Below are 7,492 nucleotides of genomic sequence, written 5' to 3'. Positions count from 1 at the left end.
TATATATATATATATTACACTCGTATATTAATATAATATATATATATAACAATCATAAAATATTTCATATCTATCTAATTAATTGAGTTAGTAAACAATATAACAAGTTGAATTATATTTTGTTCGAGTTTGGTCAATTTAAATAATAAACTCAAAAAAAATTAATTTAAACTCATTTGATTCATAAGCCAAATTCATCAGTTAATAACTCAAGTCTCCAATTGCCTACTAATTTCCAACTATTCCTAATATAAGGTATGAATACTAAATCTTTAAATAAAAGTTAATACCTTCAGACTTCATAAGGAAGGTAAGAGAAAAAACATATTTACAGACAAGAATATGGATTGTTTTTATCATATTTTCAATATTTCTATATCTATACTATTAATAAAGCAAAAACTTGAAATAACTTTACTCATGATGTAATTTTCATTTCCTATATTTCCCTTAACATTATTTAATTTTTACAAAAACTATATAATCCTGAGCAACTACCACCAATACATTAATTAACGACATATCCCACCTTAAATTAAACATTATCATAAACACACACAAAATATAATATAAAGTACATCGAACACAACAAATACATTTTAATTCACAAAAATGAAATATATAAAAATTGAATATGTATTGTCAATTAATATTCGCCGGCAGGCATGAAGTGTCTTTACAATATTTAATTTTTACAAGAAACATGGTATAATTTCCACTTCCTATTTTGCCCATCACAATATTTAATTTTTACAAGAAACCATACAATCCTAATTAACCACCACCAACATATTATTTAACCACATCTCTCACCTTAGACTAAACATTATCATAAACACAAAAATTATAATATAAAATACACCGATTACAATAAATATATTTTAATTATAAAAAATGAAATATATAAAAACTAAATACGTAATACCAAGCAATATTGACTGGCAGGCACGAAGTGCATGTATACATTGGTACTATATAAAAGGAAAACATGGTGTAACTACTGTGATATAATTTTACTTTCCTATTTTTCCCTAAACTTTTTAATTTCTAAAAAAAATCATATAATCATATGTAATCACATCTCTAATATTATAATAAAACAAAAATTTATAATATAAAGTACCACCAATAAAAAATACAATATAAAGTATATTCCTTACCAAAAAATATTCTAATTCTCTAAAATTAAATATATAAAATTTGAATAAATGATATCGTAAAAATATGACTTTGGGCTAGCAGGCACAAAGTGTTTGTCCCCACTAGTCTATACTATTAATAAAGCCAAAACATGAAATAACTTCCCTCATAGTGTAATTTTCATTTCTTATATTGCCCTTAACATTATTTAATTTTTAAAAAAAACTATATAATCCTAAGCAACTACCACCAATATATTAATTAACCACATATCTCACCATCAATTAAACATTATCATAAACACACAAAAAATATAATATAAAGTACACCGAACACAACAAATACATTTTAATTCACAAAAATAAAATATATAAAAATTCAATATGTAGTGTTACATAATATTCGCCGGCAGGAATGAAGTGTTTGTACAATATTTAATTTTTACAAGAAACATGGTATAATTTCCACTTCCTATTTTGCCCATCACAATATTTAATTTTTACAAGAAACCATATAATCCTAATTAACCACCACCAACATATTATTTAACCATATCTCTCACCTTAGACTAAACATTATCATAAACACACAAAAGTTATAATATAAAATACATCGAATACAATAAATATATTCTAATTATAAAAATGAAATATATAAAAACTAAATACGTAATACCATGCAATATTTACCTGCAGGCACGAAGTGCATGTATACACTATTACTAGATAAAAGGAAAACATGGTGTAACTACTGTGATATAATTTTACTTTCCTATTTTGCCTTAAACTTTTTAATTTCTACAAAAAATCATATAATCATATGTAATCACATCTCTACTATTATAATAAAACAAAAATTTATAATATAAAGTATTACCAATAAAAAATACAATATAAATTATATTCATTACCAAAAAAATATTCTAATTCTCTAACATTAAATATATAAAATTGGAATAAATCATATCGTAAAAATATGAATTTGGGCTAGCAGGCACAAAGTGTTTGTCCCCACCAGATATTAATAAAGCCAAAACAACTAATAACCACCACCATGACATAATTTTTATATTCTAAATTTATCATTTGTAACCTCTCTCTCATTAATAACTACCATAAACTTCTACGTATTACTTTCATTGCTTTCGTTTTTATTATTAATATATCATTAATCTTTCACTCATTTTCTTATTTATATCTTCATTCTCCATTGACTTAATATATTGAATTTCTTATATTTAAATTTTTTTTGAATAGTATAAATGAAGACAATAGATTCTATATCAGGAAAAAAAAAGAATGTGGGTCAATCAGCACGGAGTGCCACTAGACACGCTAGTTATATATAAAGATAAAACATATATATATTTTTAATATATATATATATATATATACTTCTATATCTATATCTATACTATTAATAAAGCCAAAACTTGAAATAACTTCCCTTATGGTGTAATTTTCATTTCATATATTGACCTTAACATTATTTTATTTTTACAAAAACTATATAATCCTAAGAAACTACCACCAATATATTAATTAACCACATATCTCACATTAAATTAAACATTATCATAAACACACAAAAAATATAATATAAAGTACACTGAACACAAAAAATATATTTTAATTCACAAAAATGAAATATATATAAATTGAATATGTAGTATCACATAATATTCGTCGACAGGCATGAAGTGTCTGTACAATATTTAATTTTTACAAGAAACATGATGTACTTTCCACCTCCTATTTTGCCCATCACAATATTTAATTTTTATAAGAATCCATATAATCTTAATTAACCACCACCAACATATTATTTAACCACATCTCTCACCTTTGAATAAACATTATCATAAACACACAAAAGTTATAATATAAAATACACCGAATACAATAAATATATTCTAATTATAAAAAATGAAATATATAAAAGCTAAATACGTAATACCATGCAATATTGACCGGCAGGCACGAAGTGCATGTACACACTAGTACTATATAAAAGGAAAACATGGTGTACCTACTGTGATATAATTTTACTTTCCTATTTTGCCCTAAACTTTTTAATTTCTACAAAAAATCATATAATCATATGTATTCACATCTCTAATATTATAATAAAACAAAAATTTATAATATAAAGTATCACCAATAAAAAATACAATATAAAGTATATTCATTACCAAAAAATATTATAATTCTCTAACATTAAATATATAAAGTTTGAATAAATCATATCGTAAAAATATGAATTTGTGCTAGCAGGGACAAAGTGTTTGTCCCCACTAGATATTAATAAAGCCAAAACAACTAATAACCAAAACCATGACATAATTTTTATATTCTAAATGTATCATTTGTAACCTCTCTCTCATTAATAACTACTATAAACTTCTACGTATTACTTTCATTGCTTTCGTTTTTATTATTAATATATCATTAATCTTTCACTCATTTTCTTATTTATATCTTCACTCTCCATTGAGTTAATATATTGAATTTCTTATATTTAATTTTTTTTTTTTGAATAGTATAAATGAAGACAATACATTCTATATCAGAAAAAAAAAAAAAAGAATGTGGGTCAATCAGCACGGAGTGCCACTAGACACACTAGTTATATATAAAGATAAAACATATAGATATTTTTAATATATATACTTCTATATCTATATCTATACTATTAATAAAGCCAAAACTTGAAATAACTTCCCTAATGGTGTAATTTTCATTTCATATATTGCCCTTAACATTATTTAATTTTTACAAAAAACTATATAATCGTAAGCAACTACCACCAATACATTAATTAACCACATATCTCACCTTAAATTAAAAATTATCATAAACACACAAAAAATATAATATCAAGTACACCGAACACAACAAATACATTTTAATTCACAAAAATGAATTATTATATAAAAATTGAATATGTAGTATCACATAATATTCGCCGGCAGGCATGAAGTGTCTACAATATTTAATTTTTACAAGAAACATGGTTTAATTTCTACTTCCTATTTTCCCCATCACAATATTTAATTTTTACAAGAAACCATATAATCCTAATTAACCACCACCAACATATTATTTAACCACATCTCTCACCTTAGACTAAACATTATCATAAACACACAAAATAAAATACACCGAATACAATAAATATATTCTAATTATAAAAAATGAAATATATAAAAACTAAATACGTAATATCATGCAATATGGATCGGCAGGCACGAAGCGCATGCATACACTAGTACTATATAAAAGGAAAACATGGTGTAACTACTGTGATATAATTTTACTTTCCTATTTTGTCCTAAACTTTTTAATTTCTACAAAATATCATATAATCATATGTAATCACATCTCTAATATTATAATAAAACAAAAATTTATAATATAAAGTATCACCAATAAAAAAACAATATAAAGTATATTCATTACCAAAAAATATTCTAATTCTCTAAGATAAAATATATAAAATTTGAATAAATGATATCGTAAAAATATGAATTTGGGCTAGAAGGCACAAAGTGTTTGTCCCCACTAGTTATTAATAAAGCCAAAACAAGTAATAATCACCACCATGACATAATTTTTATATTCTAAATTTATCATTTGTAACTTCTCTCTCATTAATAACTAATATAAACTTCTACGTATTACTTTCATTGCTTTCGTTTTTATTATTAATATATCATTAATCTTTCACTTATTTTCTTATTTATATCTTCACTCTCCATTGAGTTAATATATTGAATTTCTTATATTTAAATTGTTTTTTTAAATAGTATAAATGAAGACAATACATTTTATATCAGAAAAAATAAGAATGTGGGTCAATCAGCACGGGGTGCGGGTCGATCAACACGGAGTGCCACTAGACACGCTAGTACTATATATGTTAAGGCAAAACAATGTGTAACTACCACCATGGTATAATTTCACTTTCCTATTTTGCCCTTAACACTCTTAAACAAAAAAATCATATAATCATATATAACTACCATCAACATATTAACAATAAAACATTAAAATAAAACAAAATAGAATATAAAAAAGTTATTATAAAAATACAATATGAAATATATTCAATGCAAAAAAAAAAATATTCTAATTCTTCAAAATAAAATACGTAAAACTTGAATATTTGATATCATAAAGTAATAATATGGGTCAACAAACACGAAGTGTCTGTCATCATACTAGTTATATATAACAGCAATTACCCAAAAAAATTATAATAAACTTACAATATACTGAAAATGGAAATCATTAAATAAAAATAAAGAAACACTACAAAGAAAAAGGTAATATAAAATTAAAGATAAAAATATGTATGCATTGATATTGTAAGAGATTTTTACACTATCAGTATATCATCTACCATTCATCTTCAAAGATCATTAACTCTTAAATAAAATAAAAGTAATACAAATTGGATAATGTAATGATTTTTACACTATCATTGTATAGATATTAATACTCAAAATTAACATAGGAATAAAATAAAGGTTCATAGCCACCAATCCATACTATTTGGAACACTATAAAAGCACAGTATATCATTGTATCTTTGCATCAGTTCTTATTATTCACCATCTTTCGCTCAAGAGATCATGACTAGATCATATGAAAACATGAGCACTGAGAAGCATGTTGTGTTCTCTTAATAAGAGATTGAAGTAGCTAAGATTAGGTACTACTACTACTACATATGATGATGATGATATAGGCTATGATAGCAAGATGAGGTACCGTGATATCAAAGACATATGTAATGCTATAGAACCTGTACCTGAGAATAAAGCCAAAAGGGTGAAATATTGAATTTGACATGTATGAACATGTTGGCCTTATGTCATGTATTTTTGTGTGCATGTTATCAATCAAAACCAAAAGAATCACATTTAGTGGCTGTCAAAGGAATTATGAAATATCTAAAAGGCACAACTGACGTTGGATTATGGTATCCAAAAGGAAGTATATGTGATTTGGTAGGATACTCAGATTCAAATTTTACTAGATGCCAAACTGAGAGAAAAAGCACAAGTGGTACTTGTCATATATTAGCAAATGCACTGGTCTCATGGTCATGCTAGAAATAAGCATGTGTTGTCCTAAGTACTGCTTAAGTAGAATACATGGTGGCAGGTAGTTGTTGTGTCCAAATGTTGTGGCTTAAACAATAATTACGAGATTATGACTTAGACTTAGGATACATTCCCTTAAAATGTAACAATACTAGTCTATAAATATCACAAAGAATCTAGTAATGCATTCTTGAACTAAACACATAGATATAAGACATCACTTCCTTAGGGACCATATCCAAAAGAAAGATGTGTATGTGGAATTTGTTGATACTCATTACCAACTAGTAGATATATGTACTAAACCTTTGGCAAAAGATTACCTAAGGTCGTTGTTTGAAAATTGAGAATTTTCTATGTTGAGTAGTCGCTTACTCACTTTGAGTAACCGATTATTCAAACTAGCATTTAAGTTTCCCTCCTCATTTTTCAGACACTTCTTCTTGTTCCTCAAAACCCTATTTTCGTGTCTACCCTAGGTTTTCTCTAAAAACTTCATTTTGATCCGTTTTGAGTCATTTCATATCACATTTTCAATTCTAAACACTTCCATTCCATAAATTTCGCTTTTAGTGACCTAAATCAAAAATCCCCAAATCTCTCAAACACTCAAAACCTAATCTTTCAAAACTTCAATATATAGCATCATCATCAAGGGCTAAGAAGCAACATACTGATTTGTCTCAAAAGAGGCAAGGTACTTCATCTTTGGAGGTTAATCCTCTGGATTTGGCACGTCGTCTCGCCAATGATGAACAATGCAAAGTCTTCTCATAACATTTTCTTGGACGCTCAATCTTTACTCCTAAGTATGGTAATACCAATAACTTTGAGTTCGAAGATTTCCATTTCCCTATTCTACTTAGGTAATAAGATCTTTTTGATTTCTGTGAAGAAACAAATGCCTACTATCCTGAACATGTTAAAGTATTTTACTACAATTTGAAATTTAGGAAAAATCGTTAAAATCCTCTGTGAAAGGAAAAGAAATTGTTTTAGACGTTAAAATCTTCAATTAAATATGTTGTAATATACTCTCTCAGGGTAGTACAAAATATTTCGGTCTTGCATATGAATGAGATAATTATGATAGAAAAGAGTTTTACTACTCTATGTATAGATTCTCTAAACGAGAAATCGAAATGCGTAAGCAACAGGCTTTAGGTGAAACTATAAAGAGTAGAGATATCCTTGTTATAGGAAATCTCAATCTCGAAGATGGTTTTCTTCATTACTTTCAAAGCT

The sequence above is a fragment of the Lupinus angustifolius genome, chromosome LG12, assembly GCF_001865875.1.
Source record: "Lupinus angustifolius cultivar Tanjil chromosome LG12, LupAngTanjil_v1.0, whole genome shotgun sequence".
NCBI classification, from domain to species: Eukaryota; Viridiplantae; Streptophyta; class Magnoliopsida; order Fabales; family Fabaceae; genus Lupinus; species Lupinus angustifolius.
This window is presented reverse-complemented; position numbering follows the sequence as displayed.